At 36.5% G+C, this 26,598-nt stretch overlaps 2 long non-coding RNA genes across 4 annotated transcripts in view; both read right to left on the bottom strand.

The window, feature by feature from the left end:
* Positions 1–4,803: 4,803 nt before the first annotated feature.
* LOC124972664 (uncharacterized) lies at positions 4,804–13,593 on the bottom strand. Its single transcript, XR_007106488.1, has 5 exons — positions 9,399–13,593; positions 8,543–8,767; positions 8,195–8,241; positions 7,239–7,295; positions 4,804–4,976 (listed from the first exon to the last, which is right to left on the bottom strand). It is a non-coding gene; the product is annotated as an uncharacterized LOC124972664 (long non-coding RNA).
* An 8,130-nt stretch (positions 13,594–21,723) lies between these two features.
* LOC124972663 (uncharacterized) overlaps positions 21,724–26,598 on the bottom strand; it is a 93,958-nt gene continuing 89,083 nt past the window's right edge. For all 3 annotated transcript variants that reach the window (XR_007106487.1, XR_007106485.1, XR_007106486.1), the window contains 3 exons: positions 24,663–24,744; positions 22,815–22,963; positions 21,724–21,809 (listed from right to left, as the gene is read on the bottom strand). This is a non-coding gene — a long non-coding RNA (uncharacterized LOC124972663). The remainder of the gene's footprint in view (positions 21,810–22,814; positions 22,964–24,662; positions 24,745–26,598) is intronic.

Below are 26,598 nucleotides of genomic sequence, written 5' to 3'. Positions count from 1 at the left end.
ACAGTTGACTGCTAGCCAGGTGCCAAGATAAGGAGAGAAAATCTGGCCAATCACAGTTTCTAACCCTCTTCCTCCTTATCTCTGTCTCTGTCTTATTTTCTGTGGGCTGGACTGGTGCTCTTGGCCCCTCAAAGCCCCTCCAAACTTAGGCATGAGGAGACAGAAGCATGAGCTGGAAAGGGCAGACCATAGCCTAAGACCCCCAAAGAAGAGAAACCGTTACCACAATTATATACAGTCTCTTCCTCTATGACAAATGCCCAGCTTGCTTAATACCGGTCTTCTACTATAAGCAAAAAAATATTGAAGGCAGGAGGAAGACAAAGGAAAGCTAAAACCCACTGAACTTGGTCACTGACTGCTGGGTCACTGGCAAGTTCACTGCTCCTTGTTAAGTAGGATAAGAATCCTCAAGGTAAATGAAGGTTGCCAATAGGAGTTAGGTGTTTCCATCATTGCCTCCCAAAGCCTCCATATCTCAGAGTATACACACCAAGGGGAAGCCACATGAACTTGTACATTTACAGAAGGTTTGCTCTGCCTGAGGATTAATTACTGTATATCTCTTGTTCTAAAATAGACAAAAAATAAGATTGGTTTTAGTTTGGTGCTTCAAACTTGAGTGGATTCCCCCCCCCCCCCGCTTCATCTGTGTTACAACTTTAATGTTAAAAGTTTGGTATTTTCGTCCTGTTTCAGTGGTGTATTCTCTTTTGTAGTAATTCTCCTAAATGTAAGCTATAACTGTATATAAAATATAAGTGTTCTTGAAGATAAGGTGCTAGATATTAGATTGTTTATGTTCGTAGATAGTGTTATTCTCAAAAATGGGTAGTATGTACATGTAAAGTTACTTAATAAAATGCATGCAGAATTCTATGTGTGACCACAACTTGGTCAGTTTTTGAAGTAGATAATAGTACATTTGTTTTTTAAATTTTATTTTAAAAGTGTATACTAAAGGATATGTAAGATGGCTTCAAGGTGGGGTGGCGGGAAATGGTGCCTTTCATTCCTTAAATCCCTGGTACAGAATATGGCAGGCAAGGACTTATTCTGGTACAACTGGTCATTAATGTGAACTGATCATCTTAGCTGAAGTTCTCGCTGGTAGTTCTCCACAACACACTTGGCATTAGTATGCCTGTTTTCCATTAACTGAATGTGTAGAATGCAGAATCAAAGAAGACAATACCTTCCCCATCACAAAGGACCCTGGGATAGGAGACTGGAGTCCTGTTAGCAAGATGAAAAGAATACTGCACTTTCAAGTCCTAACGAGTAACAAGTACCTGACGGTGAAATGACAGGGACTTGCATATAGCAGATACATCGTGACCATCCTGGAGCAGCACTAAAACCCGGAAAAAGGCTGCTCTGGTTGTTTTTCCTTTGGTTGGTTGTCTGAGAGACAAGATGGAGCATGGATGGGTAAACCAAGAGACATTGGGACTCCTCTGGGGTCATATCTATGGTGTTTGAGAATTATAATTGTAAATCAATGTTATTTGTAATGAATGAAAAAGAGAACTATGAAATAATTTTATTATATTTTCAGAACAAAAATATTACAATGAGAAAACTATATTATATATACAAAATCTACATATATGTACCCTAATTAAATTATTTCTAAAACTGCCTTTAATATCAAATTTTATGTGCTACTCTGAGACTGAGAACAGAAAAAAATGCACTCAGTCAATGAAACAGTTTTCTTTAATACTTCACATTTTAAATTTAAACATTTCTTTTTCCTTTTAAAACAGAGATTTGTAATTTAAAAGTGCCTTTTCAAAGGATTGTCACACTACAATCCGGGGGCCAAGTTCCCATTGGCACAACTTACCTTCAGGTGCACAAAAGGGGTGGACTTTATCCTCCTCCCCTCAGCAAGAAGAGAAATCCCTTCACACCCTAATCAAATTCATGAATCCATACTGTTACATGGGCCAGTAGTCCCAGAGACTCTGTCCCAGGGCAAGGTTTCATATATTGGTTGGCTTTAATTGGATCCTTTCTAAAATGGTTACAATGCAGTTTTTACTGGACAAGAATAACAGACTCCTGCTTGGGGAATGCAGAGAGGTTGAGGTTTGTGATTTAACTAAGTATTATTAAATAATGTTTGTGTTTCTTAAATAGGTGCTGTTAATCTGTCCTTGGTATATCCTTCTGAAATATGCTAAATAAAGTCCAATTTTATGTGTGTATCTGGTTCCTATGTTGAGCTCCTTGAGAACACAGTGACCACCGCCCAGGACTAGATTTCCATATCTTCTCCTTTCTGGAAGGAAGGAGGCAGAAAATAAATAACTTGGTATACCACAAAGTAGAATGAAATAGATGAACTCCCATATTTCACATTTCAATATTCCAATATAAAGAATATGTAGTGGGATGAAGGGGTTGTCTTCAGAAAAGGCTTGCTGGAAGAGGAGCATTAGCCTGGTCCTCTATAAACAACAAGGATTTCAAAATGTGGAATTGGGCAAAGAGGAACATGGAGCCAGATGGCTTGTGGGGCTCTCAAATTCTGAACTTCATTCCAAAGGCAATGGTGTTTAAGCAGGAGGGGGTCATTGCTTTTAGGAAACAGTACTTTCCCAACACCTGGGTCACCTCCACTGGGCTTCAGCCCCTGTTTCCCTACTATTCCAGCCCAGAACACTTCCCTCAGCACAGCTCAGCCTGGCCTAGTTCCCCAACACCCACCACAGTTTATTCCCCACTTACCAGAGTTTACAGAATAGAACAAGAGCATGTTCTCTTAAGCCCCATTGTCATAAAAAAGCTATATCTCTAATGCAGCCATTACATGTACACAGCACACAAATGAGATGAGCAAATATGTCTAAAACTTATCAGGCCCTAGTCCCTCTTCAGTCAAAGTTCTTGACCTGCTAGCAGCTCCTCTTCTAATAGTCTCACCAGTAGTGGTGCAAGGAACTGCATGTCTCATGCTTCCGAAGTGGTATTCATGGGCCTACACTAGGAGACTCAGGGAGCTATTTAGCCCCATTTAAATCAAAGTATAGTGCTCTTTCTCTACTTTGCACTCCAAAATCAAGCTAAATACTGACTTATACACTTTCAAGATGTTCAAAGATGGCCACCATGAGATGTGCATGTGGCTGCCTTCACCTTAATCTGTGAATGACATCCAGGTGATGGCTTTTTTTTTCTGCTGCAGAAATGAATTTGCCTTTCTAGCAAACTGCTGTCAATGCAAATAAATGGACTTGAAAGCTCAAATAAAACTATCATCAGGCAGTCAACCTGATGCGAAAGAGTTCCCTAAAGCTCAGTATTCCACTGCTTAGTTCAGAGTATTTAGAAGAGAATGGAATGGGTTCCAGTGAGCCTCAAAATAGCAGTTTCTCCTCTCAGGCAAGGCTAAGGGTCCAGCCCTCAATTATGAGACTGAACAGGAGACTGTTGAATCCACAACTTCCACTGTCAGGAGAACTTCTGTGACCTTCTGTGGCTGCTCTTTATCCCACCACTTTGTTCTAAACCTCAGGCCCAATTTCCATCAGCCAAAGCCCTGACCCTTGCAATATAGGCAAAGGTGTACTACCGACTAGTAAATTATTTTCATCTTCCATGAGGTAGCTAGTCAACCCCTACTTCCCCTCACACTGTCTTTCAGAACATAACTCTCTGACCCTGTTCCTCCACATTCCAATTTCCCTTCCAAGGGCAACATGACCTCTTCGAGTCCTGAACACACAAATGAGTATCCCTCATTTTTAGGATGGCTTTGAGAATGTTCATGCATTGGTATGTGTAGACATTTTTTTCAAATGTTTTCCTAAGACTGACATTTTTCAATAAACTTTATTACAGAACATTTATGATTTTCTTGACTGCTCCCCAGAACTGCAAACCTGAGGATATTTTCAATACAAATATCCAACATTTGGGGAGTTGTGACACCTGACTATTGTTTAATTGAGGCAAATACATCTAAGAAACTTGACTCCAAGGATTTGCTATCTACAATTAAGTAAAACTTGAACATTCTCAGCCTCCGAAGGACAATAGGCAGAAATAGACAATCAGAAATGTGCAGACTTAATGGAGGAATAAGACAATACTATCTGCTATTTCAAAAACTCTATTATGGGGGCTGCAGATGTACTTAGTTAGGTTCTATCCCCAGCACCAAAAACAAACAAAATTCTATATGGTAAGCCAACATACATTTTTTTCAATGATCACTCTGATACAAAAGTGTAAAATAGCTTTTATAAGCACCTTCAGTTAGAAAAATGCATGTTTTCCAGGTGCAGTGGCACACACCTATAATCCCAATGTCTCCGGAGGCTGAGGCAGGAGGATTGGGAGTTCAAAGCCAGCCTCAGCAACTCAGCAAGACCCTGTCTCTAAATAAAATATAAAAAGTTGGGGATGTGGCTCAGTGGCTAACCACCCCTGGGTTCAATCCCTGGTATCAAAAAAAAAATAGAAAGAAAAATGCACATTTTACATAAGATCTATTTGACAGTGGACAATAGCTCCAGACTATTCTGATGGAGCAATTAGATGCTCTGAACAATATGATGAATAAAAAGGAAAAGGAAATTTTTTTTTCATGTGGAAAACCAGTGTAGTCGACTTTAGTATTTTAAAAAGAAATGTGCCTCCCTTGCTCTAATTACCTTAAATTAAATCCGTTTATCTTTTCAGGGTACTGTGACTTAGAATAAATATTTGCCAACCCATTTTCTTCCATATCATCAGTATTATGTGTCATGCAAAATGAAACGAGACAATGAGATTTTACATTTATATATACTTAAAATTTATATAATTAGAATCATACATGTCTTTATTGATGTTCATATAGATATCCAGACATTCAAAAACAAAGATGATATGCCTAGAAGCCTTTGGGGAAACTCTTTAATTCACTTTCACCACACTGAAGATTGTAGTCATAAACAAGAAGCAGGGGTAAAATCCAACTGTCCCTGAAATAAAATGAAAAAGATCTTTGTTATCCAGACATCATAGCAAATCAAAGTAGCTTTCTCAAGAACACAAAGCATGTGAGTTTTGAGGCGGGATACAGAATCTCCAAATCTCAAGACCTATACATCGTCAAATGAAAATCACCAGGCTCTCTTGCTGAGCAAACAGGATGAGCAGCAGGGCCTGAGCAGTCACCTGCTAATGGGTGTGAGAATCCATCTGATTGAATTTTTCAGGTCTCTAACCAAAGTCAAAAAAATTAAAAAATGAGCAGTTTAAGTTCTCCATTTCAAAGATATCCAAAACTAATTTCTGATAAAACAAACTTCTTACAACTTGCTTCAATTTAGAAAATGTAAGAAACAATTATCATTACATGTGGCAAAGAGGAAAATAATCTACTTATATGCCCAGAGCATATATTCACATTCTAAATCAAATTTTTGTATCATTAAGCTTGAAAAATATGCCATGGGAATTTATCATAAAGAAATGACCGCACAGAAGAAAACCTTGCCTACAAAACTGCAATCATATTACTATGGTTTACAACACTGAATAATTAATTACAAACAAACCACATGCTCCAAAAATAGATGAATATCTAAATTCTGGCCTAAGTGCTCAACAAAATAATATAGTCATAAAAATGACAAATGTAAAAACTGTTTAGTGGTGTGGGGCAATCTTTATAATGTGGTGTTAGGTAAAGAAAGCCAGACCTTAAACAATTCCCAAGCATCATGCCAATGTAAATATTACATAAGCATAAACATATGGGATAGATAGAGCACATCATGGACAAAAGAAGATACCTTATATTTAAGAATAATTATGAGAAAATTTTTCTTTAATATATTATTTCATTGATGCTTACATTCCAAGAAAAATTTCAACTGGTATTAAGATTTAATGACTTAATTATGGAAAACTCTAATAGCATTCCCAGATTCTATAGTCTAATGCGGTATTCCAAGACAAGTCCTCTAGGAAAACATCTTCCTCAATAACAAGATCATAGGAAGTTTGAGGCAGGGTTTGATACATTTTTCTTTGCCTGTTGACAAATTAAAATAAATTTCCATCCAATATATAATTACACTACCTGCTTCTACCCTTCAAGACTCCTTATCAAGAGTCAGTAAAAGGCCAGTTGCTATCTGTAATCCCAGAGGCTCTGGAGGCTGAGGCAAGAGGATTGTGAGTTCAAAGCCAGCCTCAGCAATGATGAGGTGCTAAGCAACTCAGTGAGACCCTATCTCTAAATAAAATACAAAAAAGGGCTGGGGATGTGGCTCAGTGGTTGAGTGCCCCTGAGTACAATCCCTGGTACCCCCTCAAAAAAATCAGTATAGTATAGTGTTTAAGATGATAGACATAGAGTGACAAAGTACTACTCTGTTGGTTACTAAATGTCTGACATTGGGAAAGTGACTATCTTGCCAAGTCTCCACTTTCTCAGTTGAAAAATCGGGATGATAGTATGTGCTTATACTCCAGGCTTCTTTTTCTCTCTCTTTTTTTTAAGGTTAGCCATTTTTATTAAACAGATATGTTTTTTAAACAATGGAGATATGTCAGATGAAAATGTTAGCAGTATTAAGCCCTAACACTTTTTGAATATTACATATGCCAAGCCCTGTTTAAGGGCATTGGATGCATTATCACATGGAATCTACACAAAACCCCAGTGAGGTAAGGGCTATTACTAACCCATTTGGCAGATAAGAACAACTGAGGTGTGGAGAAATACATAACTTACCTGAGGTCATACAGCAGGAAACTAGAACTCATGATCACTATATTCTATAGAATTTTCAGTGGAGGTACAAGCAGATTGCTTCAGATTTTCAGCCCCACCCTTAAAAATACTATGAAAGAAGTAACCATTGACAACTCTCTCCTCAAACAGGTTCAACACTAGGTTGATTGGTCCTGAACCAAAACAGTTTTTTTCCCCCATTTGCTCAGTGGGAAAAAAAATCTAGGTTTCTTTTTTCCAAATCCAGTTTAGGAAATATCAGGTGTATAGCTAACATGTGTCTCTGGTTTTGAATTCACTGCCCATATTTCCTATAAGTCACTGAAAAGTCTATGAATTCTCAACATTTTGATGCTCTACCTACAATACACAATTGTCTCCCATCTAAAGCACAAACCTCATCAATCTCACATTGTTCTGATAGTCAACTGAGTTAAAGAATCTGGATTTTGGAGTCAGCTATATCCTATTGCTATAGGATATAGAGTGAGCTACCTACCTCCTCTGCTCCTCATATGTGAAAAGTAATTGTACCCTCACCCAATTAAGGTTTCTCCTAAGAGAAAGATAAGATATATTAGAATGCCTGTCAGAATATACACTCAAAAAATGATAGCTATCATATATATTCTGATCTGGGACTTGAAATACATAATTACATGGGGTGTATCCAACTTGTGTAGTAGTCCTCAACATTGACTGCGCGTTGGAATCAACTGGAAATATTTAACCAATACAATTGCCTGGGTCGCAAGCCCAGAAATTCTTATTTAATTTAGCATCAAGATTTTGAAAAGTTCCCCAGAGAGTCCCAACATGCATCCAGGAGTCAGACCATCTGGACTAATATGCCCCTTCTTTCTTTTTTTCTTTCTATTTCTTTCTTCCCTTCCTTTCCCTGTAAATGAACATAAATATGAAGAGAGGTGGGTAAAATTTTCTTTCTAAGGCCAATTGAACCACACAAGTTAAAACCAAATTAAAGAATTTGGAAAAATTAAATATTTTTCCACAGCCCAATTGCTTTTATTACAACTCAAGAGTAGATAAAAGAAGATGGGTCAAAAGAGAAAATTATCACCCCGATGTCTTTGCTTTTGCTTCATGTCAGAAAAATCTTTAAACTAATGCTGGAAATGCCCTAGCTGCTTTTTCAGCTCATAACCTTTTATCATTAGCTCAAGTGATACGCATCCAAAACACAACTCAACCACAGGATGGAATGAGGCAGTACAAGTCCAAAAGAGAAGCTCATTCCAATCTATATCTTCCCTTTCCTGCCTGTAATTTTAAAATTAAAAGAATTCACAGTCTGATCCTAGGACTAGCATCCAATACACATTTCTTCTAAGGTTTCCCAATATGGTCATACATGTACACTTAAAAATAATGAAAAGAAACAAGCTAAATAAACCATTTTGCAAGTCTACAACTTTGTATTCAATATAAACAAACCTTTAAGGAGTCCTTCCATAACCACAGTGGGCAATAAATTCCAAGACCTGATAATTACAGAAATTTATGTCAGTGAATATGGCAGAGGAAGGACTTTCCTAAAGTTGGGACTTCAACCATTGCACAAAGTAATAAACAGAAAGTTTGTTCAGAAAAGGGCTTTGGGGCCCTAACTTCCCACAACCATATTTGATTCAGCATTCATAAAGTACCTTCTCTGGGTCTGGCACTTGCCAGGTAATGTAAGAGATCAAAAAGAGGCTCTGATAGGGAACAATCTCAGTTGGTGGCTATACTACTACATAACACTATTTATATGGAGGTCACAACCAGAGACTCAGAAGTTACCTTAAATCCTCTCTCTTTAGCACCCACATCTTATCAGTCACAAAATCCTGCAAATTCCAATTCCTTTTGAATTCATCTCCTCCATCTGTCTGTCCAACTCCATAGTCACTGTATCTTAAGCCACTCTTCATCTCTAATCTGAAAAACTGTCTTCAAGCTTATCTCTCTACCTCCAGCCTTCCTCTCAATTCCATCCTCCATTCTTTCAGAATGATGGTGATATTTCTGAAACACAAAATTTGGTTGTTATACCTTACTTAAAATCCTTTAATAGTTCCTTATAGCAAAACTGCTCAAGCTGTGGAGTATTAGAAACTTCTTAAGCTGTTAAAAATACAAATCAGCAGGGATTCTGATTCAGGGGCTCAGAGAGGGCCCTGAGCACCAGATTTATTGACTTTAAGTAATTTCTACAAGTGAATCTGATGCAGACCTAAATTCAAAAACAACAATTATAATTGATAAGAATTCAAACTACAAGACCCTGCAGGATCTGGTCCTTGCCTGTTTTCTTAGGACTTGTTCCTCCCCTTCTACAGCTTAAAAATTAAACTCTTAACAACCCCAAATATTCTGCAGATCTCCATATAATATTGTCTTGTTCAGTAATCTGCTCTGCCTTTTACTTTTAAGACTCAGTCTCCTCTCAGGGCTGGGGTGTAGCTCAGTGGTAAAGCATTTGCCTAGCATGTGAAAGGTCCTTTTTTGTGGGTGGTGTTCCATTCCCAACACCATCCACAAAAAAGACAGTCTTCTGTACACAAGACTTAATTCATCACTTTCTCCAGAAAAGCCTTCCCTTGCCCCTTTCCTCCTCATGATTGGGCTAGGTGCATTCACAAAATCCTGGCCTTACCTTTATCAGACTCCACACTTCAATGTATGAAAAGGATTTGTTTAGGGGATCTTCTTTCTCCAAACTGCAATACAGCCTTGAGGCAAGGGATTAAGGGTTTCAGTTTTGTATCTCAGTGTTTAACATAAGTGTCAGACATATCGTAGGTGGACAACATATATTTGTTAAATTGAACTGTTTAAATTGTGACACAAACTTCATAAGAATTAAGATTTTTATCCCTTTATAATTTTGTTTACTTCCAGAGTCCCAGTCCCTAGGACAGTGCCTGACACCTAGAAGATATTCAATATAGATTTATTGAATTAATGAATTATTGGCAGAAATTTATAGAGGGCATCATAGAGAAGATGCTACAAATCTAGGTTCAGAAGCATTTTAGGATGGAAGATAGCTACTTCAGACAGAGGGAAAAGTACCCATTTGACTTAAATAATAATAAAACAACCTGACAGTTGTAAAAAACTGTGAACCATGGCAGATGGGTTGAAGTATTAAGGCTATAACAGAGAATTGAAGGAACATTAAAGAGAACATATAGAAGAAAAGATTGCCACAGTAGCTGGGGGCAAGTTAAGAAGATTGGATTTGATCATGGAGACAACCAGAAGCCCATGAAAATACATAATCCAGAGAATAAGGTGAGCAAATCTGTATTCGATGAAGGAGGAGGAGGAGGAGGAGGAGGAGGAGAAGGAGGAGGAGAGAAGGAGAAGGAGGAGGAGGAGGAGAAGAAAGTTGTTATGTTATTTGCTACATACTTTCTGTATGTCTGACTCTGGGTTAAGTGCTTGTGTGTGTGAGGACATTGAGTTGGATTTTATAAAGTAGGTGCTATTATTTTTTCTTATTCTATAAGGAAACAAGAGGCTCAAAGAAGTAAAGTGACTTGTCTTAGACCATGTGGCCAATAAGTAGTACAGCTGGAACTCAAAAGCAGTTATTCCCTTGATTATTCTAGGATGGACCTGAGATAACCAGGAACCACTTTGTGCAGAAAACTCAAAGAATAAATAGCAGTTGGACAGGAAAAGCTAGGAGTAGAGGTGGCAGAAACCAACCCAGGAATGAGATGCTAGAAAATGTGAAATGCACAGTACAAGAATGTCAGGGAATGCAGTTTCTGCTTACCTCTAGGGAAACAGAACTCTTCTTTTCCTTTGAAAATTTTTTGGTATGATACTCAAAACCGGAAGAGTACTAACCAACATAAGGCCCAGAATTGGAGTAGTCTGTAAGTACTTGCCTTGAGAAACATAATAGGACCCAGACATTTTCCATATCCTTTAGAATAGAGACAACTGTGTTTTATTTTCCTACAGAATTCAGCACTTTTTTGGTTCATAAATGTAAGACAACATAAAAATGATCTGAAGAGGTAATGGAATTGTTCCAGAGGTTATACTAGTTTGACCACCTTGATTCTAAAAAATGTAGAAAAATGGGAAAACTCCCTCTATTTTTTTAAAGATGTGTTGAGAAATCAAAGACTTGAGATATTCTATTATCATCATATATTCCTGAAGATGATATTGTATTGCTTCACATGCTCCTGTCTTAATTCCTCTAATTAAAAACAGACCACCTGGCCAGGCATGGTGGTGCACACCTGTAATCCCAGTTACTTGAGAGGTTGAGGCAAGAGAATGGCAAATTTGAGGCTAGCCTGCAACTTAGTGAGACCCTGTCTCAAAAGAAAAATTAAAAGGGCTGGGGATTTAGCTCAGTGGTAGAGTGCCTCTGAATTCAATTCCCAGTACTATAAAAGGAGGAGGAGGAAAAGGAGGAGAGTAGTCTACCTGGTCAAATAGAGGACCACAGAACATATCCCATACGCATCCTTTGGTTTGGCTCCAGCTCAAAGAAAATGCCTTTCTTGAGGAGGATGTAGAGTTGTATTTGAGAGAATGAACTCTGGAGTCAAAGTAACCTGAGTTTTCATGAGTCATGGTTCCATCACTTACTAGTTGAGTGATCTTGAATGTCATCTCTCTGGGCCTCAGTTTCCTCATCCATGTAATGAAAGTAATGTGACCTACCCCTCATAGTAATTGTGATAATTAAATCAGATAAATATATGCAAGTAGCTCACATATAGTCAACTCAATAAAACCCAAATAATATATTTTAATGATTCCATATTCCCAAGAAGTACATTGCCAGGCTCATAATAGAATCTTAATAAATACTTGTTGGTTGGCTAATGATTAATATTAATATATCTTTATCTCTTTTTGATCTTTCAGTCTTTCGAACTGAAAATTTTAATAAGGTAGAGCTAGCAACAACTTGGTATAATAAAACACAAAAGGCCCATTATTGCTAACATTTGTGTTAAGATAATTGGACATTTCCTTCAGTGTACTATATTTCATCTTGCTCTGTGTGAGAACATGGATTCTTTGCTTTAATTTAGTGATAAAATATTATGCAGCAGACTCTCTCAAAATATATTGAACTTCATTAGCTTCTTTTAATGAATAAAAATATATTCAAAGCACAGACAGTGAGAAAACCAACAGAAAAGTGCTCTCCACTTGCCCGATACTTTTTCTGGGCATTAAAAGCTCTTTATATCACATTGACTTTAATCACTGCCCAGTGATTGGTGGTTCAGAGTCTCAGTTTAGAAACACAATATCTCAAAATGATCAAAACCATATTTTGAAAATAGCATTACCTCCAAAGTAAATGTGAGGTTCAAAAATAGTACACTGTAGACCAGGGTTTCTTAACAGTGGCACTACTGAAGATTGGGACATATCATTCTTTGTATGGAAGCTGTCCAGTACACTGTAGGATGTTTAACAGTGTCCCTGACCTCTACTATATGTCATTCACATCCTCCAAGTCATGACATTCAAAAATATCTCCAGACATTTCTAAATGTTCCCTGGAGGGCAAAACCATCCCTGGTCAAGAACAACTGCTCTAGAATAATAGACTACAGCTAAACATAAACATTTCAAATTACTTGCCTAAAATACATATCATAATAAGATATTTAATTTACCACACAATAGCAATGTCAGCAAAAGTTTAACTGGAATTCATTTACCTCTAAGTTTATACTGCTGTAAACTCCATCATTATAATACAAGACAGCATTAGGTTTTAAGACAAAGGAAGCCCAATTGCTTATTGTGATTTTATGTCTCTTATATCAAAATAGAAATACATTATTTCAATTAATTTTCTTAAAACCTTAGCTCATTTGTTAATATCTAAAACAAAACAATGATGCAAATAAAAGAGCAGCTGTCAAACTAGTTCAATTAAAACCAGCTGGGATTTTGGGCAAGTCCTCCAACCTTAACTGGAATTCATTTACCTCTATAAGTACAAGGTTACTCTTCTAGTCCCCTTTATTGGTAGGCTGTGGTTTATGCTGCCTCTCCCTGTCACTTGAGTCCTATTTCAACTTGTCATTACACATCTGTAAGTGTGCTATCAAATAAAAATTGGATAGAGGGGCCACAGTGCACATCACTTCCCTTGGCTCCAAAAATGAGAGGAAGAAAACAATGGGGTGCCATTTTAGACACACTGTATGGATAAAAATAAAAAGAAAACTGCTCTGTTTATTTTTAAAAATAATACCAATACCAGTCAAGACCATAGTGAAACCAGTATACACACTACTGATGGCTGGAAAGCATAAAGAGTCATAGAAGTATTCATGTTATTTGATGGCCATCCCACTTCACAGACTATCTTAAGGAAATAGTTCAAAATTGGTGATAAAAACCCATTCAAAAGTGAAGAAGTGGTTAGAAAATCTTCTCAATGGATTAAGCAGCTACAAGTTGATAAATATGAAGGATAGGTAGTAACATGGAAAAAATTTAGTACATGACTAAACTGTCTTCCTACATTCACAGTGCTCACAGTGACAGTTTTGAAGGTCTATATTTCTGATGTGATGCCATGGATGAACTCAGGCACTAAAGAGGAGTGTGGTGACCACAAGGAAGAGTGTTAGATGAGTGCATAATTATTCTAAATAAGTGTGAATCTATAAGTGTAAATAAGTGTGAAACTCCTCAGCATGTTTTCCATGGATAGATATTGCTAATTTTAAAGATGTCATTTTTTAAAAAAAATCACTTAAAACATTTGTCTATAGTAAGAAAGAGTAATTGGTACTTATTAATTGTACTTTGTGTACAACTATATTACCAAGTCTAAATATTTAATAACTTCTTGGCTTGGTGCAGTGGTACATACCTGTAATCCCAGTGACACACACCTGTAATTCCAGTGACTCAGGAGGTTGAAACAGGAGGATTGCAAGTTCTGGGCCAGTCTCAGCAACTTAGTGAGATCCTACTTCATTTTTTTTTGTATGGTACTGGGGATTGAACCCAGGACCTTGTATATGCAAGGCAAGCACTCTACCAACTGAGCTATATCATCAGCCCCTCAATATTTAACAAAATAAAAAGGACTGGGGATGTAGCTCAGTGGTAAAGCACCCCTGGGTTCAATATCTGATACCACAAAAATGGGACTTCTTCCTCATAATGAAATGACATAATAAGTATTGCTTCCTGCTGTGGAAATATAATGACAAATTGTAAAGAGATGACATTTAAGACTGTAAGCTGACAGGGCTTCTTAAGGAGCAGTTCTGGAAAACAGATGTCAAAAACACACTTCATGATTTTACTAGTTTTTTCATTATATTAATGGTAGCCAGAATTTACTTAGGAGATTTTCCATATCCATAATTTAATTTTAGAATACATATGGAAACACAATACCCTGGTGGTATCTCCTGTTTCCCTTACTCAATGCAATTCAAGAAAAACCACGTGTTTAGTACTCTGAATAATACAAAACAGCTTCAACAGTACCTGCTCTTAAGGTGATTTCAATCTAGTTTGGGACACTTATGCTGAAAAAGTCAAGAGAAGAGAAGTCTGAATTCAGTGAATAACTCAGCCTTGATAGGGTTCTTTCTTTCTTTCTTTCTTTCTTTCTTTCTTTCTTTCTTTCTTTCTTTCTTTCTTTCTTTCTTTCTTTCTTTCTTTCTTTTTTTCTTGTCTTTTTTGGAACTGGGTTTTGAAACCAGGGCTTTGCAAATGCAAGGCAAATGCAAGGCAAATTCTTTGCCACTGAGCTACATCCCAACACAATGATTCAACTTTGAGAGTCTTAGAAAACACATTGAGTATCAGAGCAAGGCTATACTGTGGAGGACCCCAAGCACTAAGGTGAGTTCACACCTTTATTGAGAAGGAAGTATGATATTAAAATTTTAGAATAAGAAGAATGGCATTATCACCTTATTTAAACTCCCTCAACATCCCATCACTTCTACTATTAAACCTAAATTCCTTAATACAGTTTACAAGATTGTCATAAGATCTATCTGCTTCTTCTCTTCTAACATCACTATTGACACCCATGCCACTCTCCCACTCTTGCCATCCTCGACTTTTCTGTGTTCTCTGAAGATGTCAATATTCTTCCCACTTCACAGCTTTTGAACATGCTGTCATCTCTGCTTGGAATACTTGACCATTCACCTCTTCATCAATATCACTTCTTTTAAATAACTCATCAAATCCACAATCATTTCTTTAATTTATCTCCCTTCCACTAGAACATAAGATTGATTAAAAAAAAAAAAAAAACAGGAGAACTTACCTGTCTTCTTCACCACCATGTCCCCAGAACCAAGAATGTGTCTGGCAAAGTGTCAATATGCTTTAAATATGTGATGACCTGTTAAATTAACCTTGTTCTTAATTGTACTATTATACTAAGAAAAGAATAAAGTTTATCTGGCAGTAGATAGCTCATAGAGTGGGTTAGAAAAGGAAAGACATGGGTGGCACACACCTGTGTTCCCAGCAACTTAGGAGGCTGAGACAGGAGGATCACAAGTTTTAAGACCAGCCTCAGCAAGTTAGTGAGACACTGTCTCAAAATAAATAATAAAAAGAACTGGGGATGTAGCTTTGTGATAGAGTACCCCTGGCTTCAATCCCCAGTACCACGTACACAAACACACAAAAAAGGAGATACAGCAACCAAATAAGAGGCAATCTGAGGGATCCAGGAAAAAGGGAATAAAGACCTAGACCAAGATTTTAGGAGCAGAAAAAGAAATGAACGGATACAATAAGAAGCTTCCTAAGGAGAGTTAACTAGGGAAGTTGCACTTAATTAGCTATAAATCATGGAAGGCTTTATTAATAAACCCTTCAAAATAAGCCAAGGATATTAGAGATTAGCAATGATGGTCAAAGAGAAAAGAAATTAAGAACAGCAATTTAGGGGAAAGGAAGCCCTAACTTCATTTGTGGGGGTCATGTAGAATTTGCAGTACCACTGAAGCATGAAAATGATCAGAATACAGTTGTATAGAGGTTATGACTAAAGATACAAATTTGGGAGCAGTTACCATTGATGAGACAAGTGAAGTCATGGTACTGAATGAGTACTAAGATGGAGAATATACAAAGGTAGGACTGAAATGATAATAAAAGCTAGAGTTAGGGGACAGGAAGAAGAAGGAAAACAGGAGAAGGCACAGAGTAGAACATGGAGACTATGCAAATAATAATGAAAGAGTTGAATTGTCTTAATCAAAGAAGACAAGGAAGGTGAGGAATAGTGAAAGGTCACTAACTTTGTCAAGAGATCACTATTGATCTTTGAGAGTCAGTATTCAGCGTAGGGTGATGATCAACTAGAATGCTGTGATGGAGCCAACCAATGGGAAAAGATTGTTGTTGGCAATGTGACCACTCAAGATTATGTCTAGTTTGAAAAAAAAAAAAAAAAACTCTTATAAGGCTACCAGAAAAAGGCAATCTGACCCGACGTATTATGTAATAAAGAAATATTGGCCTGAAATGATTGTGCTTCATACAATAGTTGTCTCTTATCCATGATTTCACTTTCTGTAGTCTCAGTGAACTGTGATCAACCATGTTCTGAAAATACTAAGTGGAAAATTTCAGAAATAAACAATTTGAAACAATTTTATTATTATGCCTGATTTATAAACTAAACTTTGTCATAAGTATGTAGATAAATGGAAAAACATAGCATACATATAGTGTTCAATACTACCTAGTTTCAGGTATTCCCTGGGGATTTTTGAATGTATGCCCCAATGGGCAAGGGGGAACTACTATCTATCTAATTTCACACTACATAAATATAAAAGCCAATAACTCACCATGTGGGATGGAGGGGATCCAAAACAAAAAAGACCTGAGAGACACAGACTACATCTGCATATGGTGATATGAATGAATGTCACAAGTAATATTAAGAGAAAGAAACCAGCTGCTAAAGAAACCAGATATAAAAGACCAAGTCTCTCTGTCTATACATATGTATGCATATAATATATGTAAGTCTATTTATATACAATAAAATACAGGCCAAATTAATCCATTCTATCAACAGTGTAGTGCTTGCCTTTGTGGAAGGTGATTGGAAGGCACCCAACAGTAGCTTCAGGGCTCATGATCATATACTGTTTATTGAATCACAAAGGTGGTTCACTTTGTGATTACTCATCAAGCTGTACGGTTAGGATGCATGTGCTTTTCTTTAAGCGTATTTCAATAAAAGGCTAAAACTAAACACAAGGAACCTAGTTAGACCAGAACAGTGAGAAGCTCTCTGGCCTTAGGTCATAAATAGAACTTTGGGCAACCAAGAGATGACTGGAGACCTGTATACTCTTTTCTAAGGACTTGAGACCAGCAGTACATAAAAGGTAATCCATCGTCCATGTGTTATCTTTTAAAAAGAAGCACTGGTAGATGCCTAGCTTCTCAATGTTGACATTTGTCTTACAGCTTGGATTTCTAACAAATATTCATTGTTAATTTTTATGTTATTTGTTGAACCTTACACTTAAAGAAAATACTTAAACATTCTCAAGTGTGATCTATGCAAGTGGTATAAGTTGAGCTAAAACCAGAACTTAAAGTGAGGCAGGAAGAAACTGCTTCACTGTGTTCAGAAGGTCTTAAAGCTCTCCAACTTCATTATTTCTCCAACTGGACCATTTTATAAAATATTCCATTTTTCACCTGCTTCCAGCACTAATCTGAACAAAAGTTTCCACCACATTTGAACCCAAATAATACCCTCAAATGAATAATCTTGACAAGTATACATCTTGTCCTTCACATATAATTACTTACATGACCACAGATTTAATTAATCTAATTTTATAATTTGAAAGTTATTCAAGTTGGTTAATTTTTATGTTTGGAGGCTGTTCAAAGGTGATTGCACATAACCCTTTCTTTGCTTTGGAACACATCCCTACTGCTTAAAAATATTCACAAGGGACATCTCACAGCTAAGTACATAAGGTCCCTCCAGTTCCCCAGGATTTGTAATCTTTGATGCCCAAAGCTTAAAAATGAACATGATGACTTTGTTCCCTATTCCTTCCACTAATTGTTAATTGATGCTTATTACATTATGGCTGTCTCCAAGGCTCTTTAGAGAATCTGAAATATATTAGGTAATTCTGCAGTTACCTGTGAAAAAGAAGAAAATCAGCATTATGATCATTGTGTACCCAGAGTACAAAATGGTGCTTGCAATGCTTATGATTTGAAGTTTGCTAAAGAAGAAAGGAACTTCATACATAAAAAGATAAATAGCTGTAAAACTGCTGGTAAAGAGGCTCTATATCATCAATGTTAATCCTGCAAAAAGAAGTAGAAAATATGAATTTTAAGATGAAGTTCTAATTATAAATGGGTTAGTAATTATTGTAATGACAGTGAACACAAAATAAACTCCATAAGATTATGTATTAAAGGAAATAAAAGGGAAGTTTTGTAAGATATGTAATAAATATGTAATGCATGTCCTGCTTGAGGTGCCATAACAATTTATAAACTCTTTGTTTCCAGGGTTACCACCTGTGCCCTGGGGGATTGAACTTCTAATGTGTGCTTGCTTTCAGAACACTGCCTCAGCCCAGAAGGCATTCAGTTCAGCTTCAATGGACTGACCAGAGCTGTGTGCTGTGTCTATTGATGCCTCAGGACAAGTATAAAAAAGGATTTATATAGAAATTTAAGATAGACCTTATGGTTAATGGAATTGGCTTTCACTGGCTAAATTCAGGACCCATGGACAGCATAACTGAAGTCAATACTACAAAGTGGTCTGATCATGCCCCGTGGACTCCTACTGATGACTACATATTGTAAAGAGTCTGTGGCAAGGGCTCTGGGGATAGACAGTGCAGAAAAGAGTTAACACAGCAGGTCTGAGGCTGTTGTCTTTAGAAGGACTTACTTGCAAGGTTGGCCCTTGGCTTGCACTTGGGAATTTGGCATTTTATCATCCCCTAGACTGATAAGACTGGTTTGCTATACCTACACTGTAGAACATGATTTATAATGAACACTTGCTTCCCTTTGGGGAGTCTGGAATTTTTGTGGTTGCTAGGCAGAGGGTGTCTATGTGACTAGCTTCCAATAAAAACCTTGGATGCTGAGTCTCTAACAGTCTTCCTTTGGCCAAAACATAGTACATTTATTACTGCATTATTCACTGCTAGAGAATGAAGCAGACTATGTATTCCTTCACAGGAGGAAGAGAGCATGGGAAGACTGTGCCTGAATTTCTCCAGGTTCCACCTGTGTCTTTTTCCCTTGCTGACCCTGTTGTGTATCCTTTCTGTATAATAAACCTAGCCATGTGTGCATTGATATACATCGTTTCATGAGTTCTTCTACTGTTTTACCAATGTTTGGAACTGCCACCATATTTTTTCCCTTTTCCCCCCAAATAGTTTTCTAGGAAATAAAAACAAGCCCATTATACACATATTACTGTTTCATTAATAAATTGCTGCAGATTATTTATGACAAAATGCACCACAGAATTAGCAGCAGGTAAGTACAATGTAGACTTAATTATGTAGTTTTTATGCTTATAACCATAGTTCAAGAAAAAATGCTCTAAAACAGCATGTCTACAAGAATCATTCCCTCAACCCTTCATTATCACTTTAGAGAGTCACATTTAACTACCAAAATAAAATGGATTTAGGGGACTTAAGAAAACAATGTACTACACTACCATCTCAGTTATCCAAAATGAAATCAGGGAGGAAAAAAATGAGGGTGGAATAAAAAGAACTATTTGTGGTAATAAATGTAAGAAAAAACCACAACAACTTCAATCCCACAAAATACAATCCTGTTCTAAGCTCCTAAGAAAACTTTAATTATTAAAAGAAAACATCAAAAAAAAAGAAAACATCATTGAACCAGATATTTAACTGAATATTATGCAGCACTTATAGTACCCAGTCAGAGAAACATTGCTGTCTATTCAAATTTTCCATCTTAGTGGCATTAACTTGACAGTTGCACCAAAGTCAAAAAAATGCCATTGGGTAAACACAATAGAAAACCAATCCCAAGTTGCAGAAACCATGCAGTTAACATGTAGTTCAATCCTTTCTAAACTCAGACTTCTAATTCCAACAATATAAGTTTATCAAGTTTAAGATACACTAGTTTCTTATGTCTTTACCTCAGCACATAAATGAAAACAATACAGTAAGCTGTAGCTTCTGAACAGTTACTCCAAAAAATAATAAAGACTAAGAAAAGAAAACCAAACATGTAGTACATTTGATGAGACCTGAAAACAAAAACAATGGGTTTAAAACAAACTTTAACCATATACATAGATCAGTTCAAATCTCTACAATAAATGGTCACATACTTCTCAAACCATTTTTCCCCCTAAACCTTTATCTCTGTTCCCAACCCTCATCTATCAATCTCATACCAAAAATATTTTCCCTTACCTATATAGTTACAGATGTTGACCCTAACTTCTCTACTCAGAACCAATACTGCTACTTACCAATGTTTCTCTGCTCATATAATTACATTCTCACTTGAGATCCATTAATAGCTGTATAATTTTCTCTATACATATTTTTTAATTTTTTATTTGTTGTTTTTAGATATACATGAGAGTAGAGTGTATTTTGACATATTGTACATACATGAAGTGTTACCCATTCCAATCAGGATGCCATTCTTGTGGTTGTACATTATGTGGAGTTATACTGGTCATTAATTAATATATGAACATAGAAAAGTGATATCTGATTCATTCCACTGTCTTTCCTTTTCCCATTCCCCTCTCTTCCCATCATTCCCTTTTGTCTAACCCAATGAACTTCTATACTTCCCCTCCATACCTTCCCTTTTTATGGGTTAGCATCCACATATCATCTTACATATTTAAAAATGTGATTTCTCTTTAGAAATGGAAGTTGTAAATGCCAAACATACCAACAGCTACATTATACAACAGAGAACAACAGAATCAAATGCCATGTTGTCTTTGAAGGTCTATTGACATGCAGCCTTTCCAAACATGTCTTCATAGCACAGTATACACAATTCTATTAAATAGACCTTTGAATATGCATATTTAAAAAAATCTCTGTGTGGATTACATTTAGGTCAAACATTGAAGAAGAGGTAATTTCTTTCACTATTATAGAGCTGAGGTGACTATGAGGCAAATTTGATTTTAAAGTACCACATGAAATATACTTGGATGTGAGAATAATATATATGGTTGGGGACAGTTATCACTATAGATAGTAAACATATACAAAGTTGTATACAACAGCCTTTTGCATATGGGGTGTACACAGTGTTCTTCACTGAAATGAAAATTCATCTAAAGAAACTTTTAGTTTTCACTTTAAAATTACTTTCTCATCAAAAACATCTGGAAAATATGGTTACTATAATCTATTCTGCAGCATGTTAAATATTTAGTTGCTGACAAGGTAACAGATTTTATTGTTTATCTTTCAAACAAATTTGTCACAATGCTATTTAAAAAGTGAGTACTTAATGTACATGATTAAACCTGATTTTTGAAGACTTGACAGTTTTGTCTGATGAAAGTGTTATAAAAACACATAGTTGGCTATTGCATTTTACTTCATGATGCCTTTGTCCATCTCCAAAAATCCCTCCATGGTAACACCCCAATTGGCCAGTTCCTGGAACCAGAATGGAGTCAAGAATCAGGAAATAAGAAAAAAAGATTGCAGAACAACTGAAAGAGGCGTTACAAAGCTAGGGCACTAAAGTCATTGCACTTTAATCAAACAGCACTATTTCTTCATTTACATGCATTTTTAACCATCTTGTTATTAGAATTCTTAAACTACAAGAGGTTAAAAGTACCAAATAAAAAGAGGAAAGGTATAAGGAACAGGCATTCTGACACCAGAACTAATAGTTGACAGAAAGGAAGAAGAGAGAAAACCATTACTTAGGGCTCAGTATATATGAAGAGCCAGTCAATGGCCTTCAAAATGTTTTTGGTAGAGGAATTCTAAATGAAACTTCCCATGGAAGTCCACTGTGAAAAACAGATAAGAATCAGAACTACCCCTTCCCAATCTTGAGACGCAAGTACTCTACCACTGAGTTACATCCCCAGACCTGTCTGTTCCCATATTTAGCCACCTCCCACCCAAGGGATTGATATCCCTAAATCCCCCAAAGGCTCAGTTTGAGAACAACTTTTGTAAGTTATCTGGAAAGGCTTAACAATAAGTGATTGCCTTTTTTTTTTTTTTAAAAAAAAAAGCAAATCTTGCTAGGTGTGGTGGCAAATTCATATAGTCCCAGTGACTCCAGAGGCTGAGGCAGGAGGATTAAGAGTTCTAAGTCAGCCTTACCAATTTAATGAGGCCCTGAGCAACTCAGTGAGACTCTGTCTCCAAATAAAATACAAAAAAGGGCTGTGGATGTGGCTCAGTGATTGACTGCCCCTGAGTTCAATCCCTGGTACAAAAAAAAAAAGAACAAATCTTTATAGAAATTTAAATTAAAAACATCACTTTAGAAAGTTGTAAATGAAAACTCAGTTCTCTAGGAAATCTCCCTGGGTCAGATTTATATTTTCTGGATAAAATGTGGGTAAGTGAGGTATTATCATACTTCAGTTTAATCCCCTTGAAATAAAGGAAATATGGGAAAAAATAATGTATTAAAATTAAAACTTTTGGGTTGGGGATATAGCTCAGTGACAGGGCACATCCTTAGCAGGCACAAAGCCCTGGGTTCCATCTCCAGTACCACAAAAATAATTTAAAACTTGAACTCCTCTCTTCTAGTTCTTCATGAAATATATAATAAATTGTTGTAAACTGTAGCCATCTTACTGTGCTATAAAACATCAGAATTTATTCCTAACTTAATTATATTTGGATATCCATTATCTAATCTCCTTGATTTGATTATTAAACATAATATACAAATATGAAATGATCACATTGTACCCCATAAATATGTAAAATTATTATGTCAATTAAAATTCTCAAAATCAAAACTTTTGAGATTATAAAGAGATGATACTCACCAAATACTCTTCAAAATGAAAAAGAGTTGAATAAAAATACAGCCAGAGGATAAAATGCCACAAATTACGATGCCAAGAAATGGTTTTGTGAAGAAGCTCTGTTCAGGAATCTTCCACAGGATCTGGTTTGTGTGAAATAGACATCTAAACTGTTCAAAAGTAAATGAAGTAATAATCAATGCAATGAGACTGAAATAAATTTATACAGACACAATCACAATAATGACACAGAATCTTGAATCTGAACAAGATGAGGAATGTCATATGGGCAAAGGCTAAATCAGCCCTGGGCAACAGAAATGTGCAAGAAACATATGTAGTTTTAAGTTTTAGTGACCACATTAAAAAATAAAAAAGAAACAGGTAAGAACAATTTTAAGAACATATTTGAGGGCTGGGAATATAGTTCAGATGATAGGTTGCTTGCCTTGCTTTCACAAGGCCCCGGGTTCAATCCCCAGCAACACACACACACACACACACACACACACACACACACACATACACACACACACAAAGAACATATTTGATATGATCTAACATGTCCAAATATTATAATTTAAGGTTGTGCCCAACATAAAAATCAGTGATCATGAGCCAGAGAGGCAGCTCAATAGTAGAACCTTGTGTAACATGCACAACTTCTTGGGTTCAATTCACAGTACCACAAAAACAATAAGATATTTTACATTTTTTTGTTTTTAGTGTTCTAAGTACTAAATTAGTGTATAATTCATATTTACAGCACATCTCAATGAGGACTAGCCATATTTCAGGTGCTCAATAAGTACATGTGGCTAGTGGTCACCATACTAGATGGCATGCAGCTTGACAATCAATAAGAATGTTTATCCTTTCTTATAAATTCAAGGGAAGAGAGTGAATGAGACTAACTGGTAACTATTCCACCATGAAATAATTTTTAATGTTAAAATGTTCTCTTAGTATTTGTCTGAGAATTTATCTCTTAGAAGTTGTCAATATTTTCTGTTCTTTGTGAAATTCCACCTTCATGTTTGTCTTTTCTGATTTCTCCACTGTAATTGCATGCTATATCTTTATCCATTCCTCTTGAAGTGTGACCTCATTTGTCTTGTTGGTATCCTGTTCCTTTTTCCTACATGTAGAATAAACTAACTTCAAATCTGTTGAGTAGCACCATTTCTCTGACTATATATTGGCTATCTTCTCCCACTGTAAAACTATATTACTTTTCTAAGTTGTTCCTACAACATGTCCTTTTAATTTCATCCACCAAAGATAAAAGGAAATGTAAATAACCTTTAATGTGAGAAATATATTCAACAGTGTCTTTGAAAATGTTACTTTCTTCTATTTAATATTTTTGTATCTTTAATTCCAAAATGGTTGTTCTCTGTAGTTTTCTAATGGTACATTTTGTATTCCATGTACATTACAGAAACAGTAAGATTGTTTTAGGCATTACTTGAAGGTCAAAAGCAGTATTTTAAAAGTTTCTATTTTCCTTGCCTTCAAAGTATGCACCAAGCCAGGCACAGTGGCACACACCTATAATCCCAGTGACTCAGAAGGCTGAGGCAGAAGGATTATGAGTTCAAAGCCAGCCTCAGCAACTCAGCGAGGCCCTAAGCAACTCAGCAAGACCCTGTCTCTAAATAAAACATAAAAAGGCTGGGGATGTGGCTCAGTGGTTAAGTGCCCCAAGGTTCAATCCCCAGTATGAAAGAAAGAAAGAAAGAAAGAAAGAAAGAAAGAAAGAAAGAAAGAAAGAAAGAAAGGAAGGAAGGAAGGAAGGAAGGAATGAATCAAAGTACCAAAAAATGTGTGTGATACTAAAATCCCAAACCACATTGTAAAGATACTTACCAGAGTACCAAAGGAGATGGCAGCTAATGATCCTTCCATGCAAAGAATTAGATTCATGATGAAGAGGTCAGCAAAGACAATTCTGATGGGGAGAAAATATCATTAGAAAACAATATACTTACTACAGGAAAATGATATGAACATATTTGATATGAAAGTCAGAGCATTCTTTATGTGGAAAGGATATAATAAATTACAAGGTTAAACCCTACAAGAATATTAAATCACATTGTGTAAAACAGCCATTGAACTTGGCACCATACAATAGCAATTAATATAGGATATAATGTACACATCCTACTTATCTTTGCACCTTCAGAATCTAGTAGAAAATAAATAAGGTGTAGAGTAATACACACCATGGAAAAAAACCATTATACAATATAGTTGTTATGGTTTAGATGTGAGGTATCCTCCAAAAGCACATGTGTGAGACAGTGAAAGAAGGTTCAGAGGAGAAATGATTGGGTTAGGAGAGCCCTAACCTAATTAGTGAATTAATTCCCTGATGGGATTAACTGAGTGCTAACGGGAGGTAGGTGGGGTGTAGCTGAAGGAAGCGGTTCATTGGGGGTGCAGCTATGGGGTATATATATGTGGCTTTGAGGTATATGTTTGTATCTGGAGAGTGGAGGCTCTCTCTTTCTGCTTCCTGGTCACTATGTGAGCTACTTCCTTCTGCCACGCACTTCTACCATGAGGTTCTGCCTCACCTTGAGCCCCATGGAATGGAACCGGTCTTCTATGAACTAAGACCTCTAAAACTATGAGTCCTCAAATAGACTATTCTTCCCTAAAATTGTTCTGGTCAGATCATGTAGTCACAGCAGTGAAAAAGCTGACTAAAACAACAGTGAACGCAATCAAGAAATAGTATAAATAAAACTGATTTACCTAAGTAAAAAGGACCAATTAAAAAAAAAAAAAGAAAAGGAAATAGTATATATGAAAGGCAGACTTTGAATCCTGAACTGAAATTTGCCTTAAGGTTCCTTTAGCCAGACTGGTATTAACTTAAGGAGTCTGAAGTTATTGACTCAACATCAACAAATAAACTGCTACATTTACTGGCATCACCAAGCAAGCCCAGTTATTGTGCCTCCCCATACATGTTCCATACAAATTTGACCACATCTACAGAGGGTATGGAGATGAGTGTGTTAAAAGAATGCCTAAAAAATGAGATTGAGCCAGGTGTGGTGGCGCATGCCTGTAATACCAGTGACTCAGGAGACTGAGGCAGGAAGATCATAAGTTAGAGGCCAGCCTCAGAAATTTAGTGAGGCCCTAGCAAATTAGTGAGACCCTGCCTCTAAATAAAATAATAAAAAAGGCTAGGGATGTGGCTCAATGGTTAAGTCTAGGTTCAATCCCTGGTAACAAAAAAAAATGAGGTTGAAAGAAGGTGAGAGGCTAAATTGTGGAAGGCTTGGAATGTCAGGTTAAGGAATATAGACTCTATCCTACCAGCATCAAGAAGCAACTGAAGAAATTCACTGTCAAATTTACTATCAAAGCTGTACAAAATAGTACACAGTACAGTTTTTCAGGAAGATGAATCTACAGTATTGTGGAAAACAAACCTATGGAACAAGATAAGAGAAGAAACAAGTCCAGATATAAAGTGGTGAGTGTCTCATATGGAGATAGTTAAAATACAAAGGAATGAATGGATATAATGACATGAAAAATTAAGGTGCTTTTGGTTAACAGTAGCAGATTAAACTCACACATTTAGCTTTGACCACTCCTCAAAGCCCTGATAAAAATTATAGGAAAGGAGCAGGACACAGTGGTGCATGCCTGTAATCCCAGTGACTCAGGAGGCCAAGGAAGGAGGATTGCAAGTTTGAGATCAGCCTCGGCACATTAGCATGACCCTGTCTCAAAAATAAAAAAAATAAAAAGAACTGGGGGATGTGACTCAGTGGTTAAA

This window comes from Sciurus carolinensis, chromosome X (assembly GCF_902686445.1).
Source record: "Sciurus carolinensis chromosome X, mSciCar1.2, whole genome shotgun sequence".
NCBI lineage: Eukaryota > Metazoa > Chordata > Mammalia > Rodentia > Sciuridae > Sciurus > Sciurus carolinensis.
The sequence above is the reverse complement of the archived record's forward strand: the minus strand, read 5'-3'. Positions and strand labels throughout refer to the sequence as shown.